The sequence below is a fragment of the Falco naumanni genome, chromosome 3 (assembly GCF_017639655.2).
Source record: "Falco naumanni isolate bFalNau1 chromosome 3, bFalNau1.pat, whole genome shotgun sequence".
NCBI lineage: Eukaryota > Metazoa > Chordata > Aves > Falconiformes > Falconidae > Falco > Falco naumanni.
Genome location: NC_054056.1, coordinates 117869523 through 117880707, shown reverse-complemented (window position 1 = coordinate 117880707; position 11185 = coordinate 117869523).

Below are 11185 nucleotides of genomic sequence, written 5' to 3'. Positions count from 1 at the left end.
TTCTTAAACCAGCAACAGTTTGCAGTACTGTTTGGCTGTGTTTGTTTGGTACTGCTTAGCTGCCCTTCAGTGTCACTTGTGCCCAGCTCTTCTGCATTGTCCTCTTCCTGTGGCCTGCCATCTCCAGGTTTTGCTTTCCCATAATATAGTCCCATGGTGAGGTCATCAGAATTACATGGATCTTCTGACAGCACACAGATGCTTTGCTCTATGCTCCCTCACACCCATGAGTCTTTTTAAAAGACAAGCCTGATTTCCAGACTTTTTCATTTTTTCCACTGATTCTTGTCTAGAGAAGATGCAGATGTTTCCCATTTGGCCAATACCTCCCTATATCCACTGACAGATGCTTGGCAACATCACTGCTTATTAGCAGCCTCTCATCAGATGTACTGATGAATGTCATGTTTGCAGCAGTATTGTCTCTGGTGTTTTTCTAAGCCATTCTACTGTGGCAAGCAAACTATTCACAATTTCTGTCAACCAGTTGCTGTACTGTAGCCATAGAATGGTTCCTGAACCTATTTATTTTTCATTTCCGCGTTGAACAGCTAGGGGGGTTGGGCTTTTATCAGGACCAACAGGAACAGATCAGTTCATTTCCAGATAACCAGCAAGGAAACATGAGAACTCTAGGAACATTCTGGAATTTAATCTATACAAATAAATTAAACATGCTTGGGTACATTCTTTCATACTGATGCCAGCATGCATGGTGCACTCCATGCCTGTGATAATAAAGTGTACTAGCCTGCTAAAGAGGGTGACTGCATTCAGACTGCCCGTTTGTGTGGTTCCTGGCAAGTCCTAAGTGCCAGCCTGTGCCCAGGAATCATTTGGGAGGGTGCTGGTTGTCATGGACCAAAAGTATGTCAGGGAGCCTTCCATCACTTCAGCAGCACAGACAGCCCAGTGCCAGTGCCCCAAAATATTTCCTCATATTGTTGGATTCAGTAAGGCAAGACATATCATCAGAGGGACTGGGGATAGAAACTCTTCTGTCAGCAGAGACAAAGGTTATAGCAGCGCTGAGTTTGGAAAGATGAAGATTAAAGCTCTGTGCTATTCAAAGTGTGATCTGTGCAGCCTGGACTGCTGATCATGATGGGATTGTACCAGGAAAGAACTGAGTTATACAACCCAGGATGATGGCTGGTGCCCCCGGTGTCACTGGGCAGACCAGTGCCCTCTCTCTTCTGGTTTGAAGAGTCCACGGTCTTAATCTGCAGACTTTATTGTTTTTGTAGAGGAGTGTTTTACAAGGAGATAAATGATGTTTCCCCCCTATGTTATTTATTCTGAAAGATCTGTCATTTGAAAGTATTCTGAAAGGTTAGTCATCTGCCCTGTAAATAAATCTGCCCTGTAAGCAAATAATCATATTTCCTGCTCTGGTATCCACATTTCCTATCACTGGGTAGCAAGATTGCCCTGCCATAGGGATGGAAGCTGGGGAGCTGCAAGTACCTCTGAGTAGTGGCAGATAAGCATTGACTTCCAGCAATAACCATGACTAACCACATCCATCCAAACAATGTGGGACAGTGCAGACAGGACCCTTAATATTCCTCAAATTATGCCTCTGCATAAGAACTTGCTTAACTGCATGTTTCTTCTGTCTGCTTATGAATATGGGAAAATTCAGACTAATGGTACTGTTGTTCGTGGACATTGTATGAGACAAAATGGGAATGAAAAATTCACAGAAGCACCAGTTCCTAAGGACAACTTCAGTTCACACACCCCAGCGTGAAGAGCAAGAACAGTTCCAGGACCTGAATGTGCAGCTGCTGGCTCATGCAGGGTTAGTTCATCAACGTCAGACCTTCCAGTGGTCAAGGTGGCCACCAGGATGTCCTGAAAATTCCTGGGCCAGCCCTACCTCTAATGAGTAGTTGATGCTCCTGAAGGCTCCTAGGGCTTCACCCTCCCAGAAAGACCAGAATGACTCGCCACACTATAAAGCAGGTCTTAACTTTCTTAAGCAGGATAGATATTTACAGACAGTGATGGTTAATGGCTGGAAAGATTCAGCAGTCCTAGTGTCACTTTAAAAAAGCATTAAAAATAGGAAATATTACTTTTCCAGGAAAAAAAACCCCAACACATCATCCAAAAAACTTCATTTGGCTATTAACATGATGATTTAAGCACAGCACTATGGGAACTGGTTGTTTAAAAGAGACAGTTAGCTTCCTGCTACAGGACTTTCTATTTACTGTCAGGATCCTTTCCAAAGACAACACAGTCCATAGGACAAGTCCTTCAATCCCTGTGAAAATGGGCTATTGATTTATTTTTTAATTTGAAATTCGGTCCTTTTTTATCCCTGATGTGCTTTGCTGTTTGTCTGAAGTCCACTGAGCTGCACCAAAGTGACGAGACAAGAGATATGTGATTATAGTTTGGCAGGGAATTGCCAGGGCTGGGAGTTTTCAATACTTAAAAGATGGAAATACCCAAGTAGTTAGTTTAATCAATTGTTCTTTCTCATGAGAGCAGCTCATGGGGCTAAGAGTCAGTCAACATGATGTATTAATGTTTTAAATCCTCCTAAAACAGAGCTTGGAGCGGACTTTTGGGATTGGGAGTCAAACAAAAATCTTCAAGACATGCCCATACATCACCAAATCCTTTTGGGAACCCCATCTTGTGTATGTTAACATGAATCTTTTTTTAAAAAAAATGTAGACTTAAAAACGTCTGGAAAATGTTATGAAGACAGCAGTCAACATCTCCAAAGCAGTGCATGGGGTTGCTGAAGGATATACCGGACTCCTCTCAGCAGTTTCGCAACCATCAGCAGTAGACCACTTCCTCTTGTACGACAACACATGCTCTCTCTCGCATGCTCTTGTATGCACACACGCAGGGCAGCAATAGTCCAGCCATGTTTGAGGCTCTCATGTCAATGCTCAGTCCTGTCTTTTCACCTGCCTTTGAAAACAAAATATTCAGAAATTGCCTCAGGCACAAGTGGGTATAGCTCTGGAAAGATTATGTGGAAAAAGGAAAGGCTTTTGCAAAAGACGTTACAAAAAAAAAGAAAAAGAGGATTTAAGTTTTTCAAAAGAAAAAATAAACACAATCTTGTTCTAAAGTATATGTGAGGAATAAAGGAGTAGCAAAAGGCAAATTACACTGAAGTCTGAAATACAATGGAGATGGGGGTAATCAGCTTATGGGTTGCTTTCATACAATAAAGAAAATTATACATAATTTTCGGAGGCACCTTCAGATCTCACTGCCTTCAAACAACATCCCTTATGTAAGCAGAAGCTCATCAGAGCAGACCTGTTCTGTATTCTGCCTTCCATTTGCACCATTGTAGACATCGGTGACAAATCCGATCAGAGTCCTCTATTCTCATGAAAATGAGAAATAATGTCAGCTGCATCTGTTGCATGTGGAATGCTAAATTACAAATTTGTTACTGTCTGTAGGAAAGAAGGCTGGGTGACTCCTACACCTATATACAATAATTATATTAACAATTATAATTTATACAATGATTTTGTTCTCAAGTCCAGGACAATTGTTTATGTGGGCTTTGTCTTCATTAACTGCTTGCACAAGGAAGGGAAGCTAATTCTGTTCCCTTTTTTAATTTTTGCTCCTGTCTAAATGTCGCTGCAACCAAAAGTTGGGAAGCTTGCAAGCAGACCAAGAAGAGAAGTGGAGCCAAGGGCATTTTCCTTTGCTAATGTTCCCACTTTTGTGGTAGATAATAGACTAGACCAGAAGGTAGCCAGAAATACCAATAGTGTGTCTCCACAGGTAATTTTTTGCTAGCTAAGACTGCGTGCAATATATCTGTGTTCCCCACATCAGACAGATCAGGTTTAATCCCCCATACAGTCTCTTTCCAGACCACTACTTCACTGACAAGTCTCATATGTGAAGACCATTGAACTAGAAAAGTAGGAACCAGAATGCTAATTGGTGCTTCTTCAGATTTATGATGGACATCTAAGCGGTCACACTCAGAGTCTTGCTACGGGCAAGAATGGAGTGTACCTCACGTAGGTATGGAGCTATATGAAGCTACTGTTAGTCCAGTTGAGGTTTTCATAATCTTATAGTCCAAACAATTAGTCCAATCATAAAATTATGCATGGATAGTCCAAATTAATACAGAGAAATCTCAATAATGCTGTTAAAATAGTTATATATATATATATAAATTCTATATAGATAATAAAATATTATATATAAAATAGTTATAAAACAATACACCACTTTCTATATGGCTTCTAGAGCTGACCATTTCAGCCTTACTCAGGAAGACTGGGACTTGGGTTGTGACATGTTGTCAGTGTCCTGAGATGTCTGCCACAAGTAGTATGATGTTTGTGGTGGAGCTTTCTTCATCATGTCTTCTGGGAGGTATGTGATTTTGATGCTGATGCTTCTTCCTCAGTTTTGAATCTTCTGGGATTTATTTTAATACGTTTTCTTAACATGTTTTCTTCTGATTATGCTCATTATTCAGTTTTTCTGTTCTTGTTATCTCCAAAACTAGTTTTACCTTAGTAACGTAGAGCTGTGCTTCTGCAGTGACCACTGCCTGATCTTTAAGATTTGTTTTTACAGTCTGGGACGCTGGTATCATCCCACGTCTGTACGCTTCCACACCACATTTTATTTTGAACTCACAGACTGTTCAATCTACACTGTAGATCATTATCACTATAAACTGAAGCTGATCTATAACAGATGTAGGCCATACTTACCTCACTGCTAAACAATCGCTGTCCTTTAAAATAAACCCTCCCTGATATACACATGTCAAGATTTGAATAGAAAACCCCTCTCAGATGGCTCTATAAAGAGACATATCTTGGGACATTGCCACAGGCAGGTCCTAATCATCTGATAAGCCCTGGTGACTGCCACCTCATATATCAGTTCAACTGTTGCACCAAACCATCCCTGGGTTCACATTACAAGTGGCTGCTCCTTGGCTTCTCTCTTGCTACTCATGCCTAATGCTTTAGGGAGTAGCTCTTGGTCATTGGACCGGCATGAGGATTTTAAAATCTTCCCAGTTTCCAAGTGTCTATCTGTAGTCTTTAATCACTGTTAAAGACCATCTGTAGCATCCTGGACTAATCATCAGATTGGGAGTGCTCAAACTTTGCCAGAATTTCATGTTCCAGTGCCAGGCTTCCTATTGCTTTTAGCGTTGATTTCAGCTGCTTCTGTAACAACCCTGCTCCACATTGCAATGCAATTCTGTGGTTTGTCCTGCATTTCTGCGTGTCAGTAAATGATACCTTTCCGTGTATTTCAAAATCAAACACTTAACACCATAATCTTCTTAACTAGCTCGTTCTCTCTGTTTCTGTCTCACTACAGTACTCCAGTCTTTGTGTGAGTGCAGGCTACCATGAAGCAGGCGCTGTGCTTTTTGCAGCAGTTGCTTTCAATTGTATTCACAAATGTGGAAGTGTTACACTGAAGAACAGTTCCCAAAGTCTTTGATCAAGAAACTTCTCACTGAATTGAAAGGTTAATTAAACATCATGTACTTTGGCTCACAAAGTGCGTATGAATTGAAGCTATCAAAAAAATTAACTTTGCTTTCCCAAATCTGTTAAGTTCCTGGTATTTGTCTTCAGTTCATATCAAAGTAAAGTCACAATTTAAAAAAATATATATTCCTAAGAGACGGTTCCCATGCCACAGATAAAACCACACAAATACATAAATAAATAAAGCCAAGCCAGTAATTTGGAAGCTTCCCTGGAATTTAGGGATGGAAATAACCCAGAATCACAAAATCACTGTCGTTGGACAGGACCTCTGGAAATCATCTCATCTGACCTCCCTGCTCCAAGCAGGGTCAGCTAAAGCAGGTTGCTCAGGGTGATGTCCACGTCCCTGCACTGTCTGACTCACAGCACAGCTCAGAGCTCTAGGTCACTGGTCAGGCTGATGTGCAGTTTGGCCACAGAAATCCCTCCATGCCGCATTTCTTTTCATGCTTTCCAGAGATGGCAGTGCTAATATTTTAGTTTTGTAATACTCTTCTTCAGGGATATGTGCAGAATGTAGGAGAGTCACCAGCCTTATAAATCCCTGGATACCTTCACTCATCCTTCGGTGTGGGGCATGACCTTACTGTTTCCCTCTGTTTAAGGACTGGCTGAGACCCTGCAAAGCCAAGAGCTTTCTGACACAATGTCACTCTGGTTTTCCTCTGTTGTGCTGTGACTTCTTTCAGTTTAATAGTGCAGTTTTGTAAGATAGCTCTGGATAGCTCCCTCCTTGCCCTAAAATAATGCTGTCATTTGCAGTCTTAATGCCTGGAGGAATCTGATGTCTGGTACAGTTTATATGGTATACTCAGGAGATGGGCTGATGTTCCTAGGCTGTCATACTACTGCAGTGCTACTTATAGCTGCTATAGTGATGTCTCATTTTGGATATGACAGTTTCTTCTTCAGTGGGCTCACTGGACCACATCTCGTTCTGTGTTTTGATAAAGCAAAAGGCTGTAAAAATTGCCCCTTCTTCTGTTTGCCATGTTATTGTGTTGCCTTTTGAAACTATTAGCTGATGCCCATTATTCTTAATGCGAGCAAGATATCATACTCAAGTAATTAGAAGAAGAACATCTGTGTTCTTACCTAAAACTGCTAACAAGCACAAGCATACGCTCACTTGTTCAAACTTTCTCCTGCTTTCTGCAATTTACCAGTTGAAGATGCCCACAGTGCTGGCTGGTGGCCAGCCAGGGCACACTGAAGTGAAGATGAACCCTCATCCAATGCATTTGAGTACTTCATTAATGTTCACACAGAGACTCACAAGCACCCATCCCCTTTCAAATTTCATACACATACAGAAAGACTCTGGGACTGTACGAGCTGACATAAAAACCATACCCCTCCAGATTCACTATTGGTGAGTTGGCAAACAGTTAAATCACGTGGAGACTTTAGTTGCAATGGTGCTTGAGATTTATAACATGTCTCATTATAACCTGCAGATACTTTGCTCTTTCCTAATACTGTCTTAAGCATATCTTCTGTGCTGGTAGGTAGCTGCTGGGGCCATGTCCCTAGTCATATGTGGAGGGTTGGGCTAGCTGGACATCTACAAGATACATCTACATCTACACCTATCTGATCTTTTTTTCAGGTATCAAACTGTAGCTGCTCATCAACAGGCCCAAACAAGGTTCTCCATGTTCTGCAGGTAAAAGTGTATTTATTCTTATTAATTGTACTGTGTTCCTGACAGCCAGACGTCCATCTTCTTTATAGATATCTTTTTATTCCGCTAGAAGGGCTGGATTAACCTCCATGTAAATAGGGATAGCTAAAAAGACCTGAGAAATGCATATTGCAGCTATTCTTTTCCTAACTGTCTCACCATTTCAAGCAAGGCTGCTTTATGCTTCTAGTGCTTTACCTTGATGTGATTGTCTTTATCCCCTGTTTTCTCCTTTGCCTGACTGTAGCTTAAATGGTTTTTTCCCTATCTTTTCTCATGTGATTTACATTCTTGGCCAGTTTATTGTTTTTTTTTAGTCTCTGTTTTCTTCAGCCTGAGCCCCTGCATTCATTTCTCATTACTTCTTGTTTATCTCATCGTTTAGACAAAAAGTCCAAGGTCTGATCCCCGATCAACTCCATGCTGTTATCAGGACGTTTGCAGGAGATTTCTGCAGAGGTTTCCAGGTGGTCTGAGTAGACCAATGATTGATCCAGCTATGTCTGAATAGAAAGCCCTTCTGGCATCTCCATAATTTTTTTCTTCCTGCTCCTGCCCTCTGCTCTTCTAATTCCAGCCGAATCTCTGCTGTCTCAGGAGGTGTATGAAACTCTCTCCCCAAACTTCTGCTTTTTCTGTACAAAGAAATACACTCTATCCATCTTTGGAATTGAAATTACAGATGAAAATCACTGTCCGTTCCCATTGGGCTAATTCAGGATTGATTGTTCCACACAGAATATTATCCAGTCTGACCATAAAGGACATAAATGCTATAGCTGTTTTACTGCTTTTCCTGGGAGACTGTGCCACATCCTGATCAATGTCTTTTTAAGGAGTTTGTGCTAATAATCAGATTCCTTTTTTCAATTTTAAATTTAGCCTGTTACTCTGAATTACTTTCCATTGTACGGCTAATCAATTTATCATCATTGTTGCTGTGTACATTAATGAAGTAAGCAGTGGAAATGCTTGGCTCCAGTATAATATTTGCTGGTTTATATGTGTGTAATAAAAGTCTCCCTTGCACTGAAGGGTTTATAATCTCTTTATGACTAAAAATAAGAGGCTGATGCAAACACTGAGGACTTACAGGACAAGATGATGGTGATACAATAATTATTTACTTTAAAAAAGAAAAAGAGAGAAAGAAATGTAAATATCTATAGTGGAAAACAAGGATTTGAAAAACAGAGGATGTTAGTTAAATCCTTATAAACAGTTAAAAAGCATGGCCTTTGGGGAAGAAACAGGCACCATAAATATGTCAAGCCGGAGCACAATAAGATAAGCTCAAGGAGAACCAAACAGTTAATGAGACTAAACAGAAAATTACTGGATCTGTGTGCGGTACCTTTAAATGGAAATGAGGCTTGTAAGAACCATCGAAAATTAAGTGTGACTAAAGGTAATAGTAAACAATTGTCCAAAGTGTACAAAATGTTTTACTACGTGTTAAGAGGTGTGCTAGCTTTGTGGGTTTCCCGCTTAGCACTCATGTCTGCACAGACATGCAACAAACAAGTATCTTGGCTCTGTGTGTGCATCAGCCCTTGCACACTGGGTGAAGAACCCAGGTTTGGGATAACAATGATGTAAAAAATACATATGACAAACCAGTCTCAAAAATAGGCCATCAGTGTTTCTGAAACCTGCTGCGTATTACTTAATTATGAAAATATTTAAAAGCTTATTCACAGAATCATAGAATGGTTTGGGTTGGAAGGGACATTAAGGTCATCTAGTTCCAACCCCCTTCCACGGACAGGGACACCTGCCACCAGACCAGGTTGCTCAAAGCCCTGTCCAGCCTGGCCTGGAACATTTCCAGGGATGGGGCATCCACAGCTGCTCTGGGAAGCCTCTGCCAGTGCCTCAGCACCCTCACAGTGAAGAATGTGTTCCTAATATCTAATCTAAATCTACTCTCTTTGAGTTTAAAATAATTTCCCCTTGTCCTATCACTTCAGGCCCTACTAAAAACTCTCTCCCCATCTTTCTTATAAGCCCCCTTTAAGTATTAAAAGGCTGCTATAAAGCCTTCTCAGGGCTGAACAACCCCAGCTGTCTCAGCCTGTCTTCAGGAGAGGTGCTGCAGCTGTATCCAGGGCCATAACCGCTGTCCTTCTGTGTTCATATATAAACAGCCTCTGCCCCAAGAAGTTCACAGTCTAAGCAACAGGATTATCAAAGACACAGATAGACATCCCTGCCTCAAGCACTACTTTCCTAGGTGATACCCTTGCATCTTTCTGAAACAAATGGATTGGTCTTTAAATATCTTAATGAGGAATTCAATCCGGAGTCTGATAGAGCGATCCACATGGAAGCAAAACGCAGTTGTGGATTTCAAGCTACAACACTGCAAAATTAGGCAAAGTGAGGGATGCAAGATCAATGTGTCTGTCCCTCTTGCTCACACAGAGTCCATTCCCACCTTACTCATGTCATTTTCTCAGTCTAAGCTCTTAGTTGAGCTGTCCTTGGATTTCTATGTCACGGTAAGCGGATGAAGGGCTGACCCCTTCCCCCTCCCTCCTCCCCAGCCAGCAATGGCATTGCTTGCCTGGGTATCCATCTGCAGCCCAAAAGCTTCCTGAGAGCCTTCAAGTTTCCATTGTGTCTGCCTCCATAGGTCCACTAAGCACCCGGACCCTGCAAAATTGCCTTTCAACTGCCTGTGGCTGCATACATCTGCAACAACAAAAGCAAATGCCTTCAGCATAAAACATTATTTACTTATTCCTGTAAGGTACAAAGCTTTCAGAACAAAGTCTAACAACGACACTCAGGCTAAATGCATGGGTATTAAGTGCATCTTCATAAATATGCATCTTTTCATCCTTTAGAGTTAGAAACAGCTCACTCTGTCACCATGTCTTTGTCTCCCTGCCTTTCTGTGAGACAGGCAGACTGTCAGCCTTTCACTAACTCACATTAGCCTCACTTGCCCAAACTCCTCCCTTCCTTTCAAGCACTGTTAAAATTTTAGACCCCCTTTGATTTTTATGTCATTTTTAGCTTCAGAAGAGTACCTACCGCTTTCTAGCTGAATGGAGCCATCTAGATTGTGGATAATTTCTCCCTGTAACTCATGGCCAGCTGTTGCTATGTAACTCCTAAGCTATGTACCTGAACTGCTTTATCTATGTGATAGCTTAATCTTTCTTGCTGTGTATGATGCCTTTTTGCTTCAACCTGACTGGAAGAAAGGGGGAAAAAAAAAAACAAACCATGACCAGTTTATCAACTTAGTTGAAATTAATGGTGCATAGAAAGAAGAGCAAGTCAGCACAAGTTAAATGATATTTGAATAAGTTAGGTGCCTGAAAGCTATCGGGGACTGATGAAATATGCTGCAGGGTACATTAGGAACTACCAAAACCCAATTGTTGCATGGTAAGAGATTATCTTTAAGATCTCATGGAGGAAAAGTACCAGAAGAGACAAAAGGGTAAATGGAACTATTGTAAAAAGGAAGGTGAATTCCGGATGAGTCAGTCTAACTTTGACGCTTGGAAAGAAAACAGACTGAATAATGAACCAGTTGATACATAAGCACCTAATATAATGTGATAAAAAATATCCAACACTGATTTGTCAAAAACAGATTGCTTCCATCACACTGAACAAAGCACAACTTATCTGGTTAGTAAGGGGAAGCACAAATCATCGACATTTCCCCCAACTATGCTCTACCATCATTGTGAAAGTTGTAACTTCTCCAACTTCTCACATTGCAGAAATGTGGTTCCATGACTTTCGGCAAACTCCTCTGGGAAGACTGGATTTTTAATGTAGTTTAAATTTTAATGCCTTTTCTCTTTCAAAATTTGTAGCCTAATTTCCCAGTTTATTGCAGTTCTGAGTTAATGTAATGATGATTAAAGTACCAATGCTGCTTCCTTAAGATCTACCTGTTTACCCAGTCAGTGGTGCCAAGGGAATAAATACAGCCTCGGCA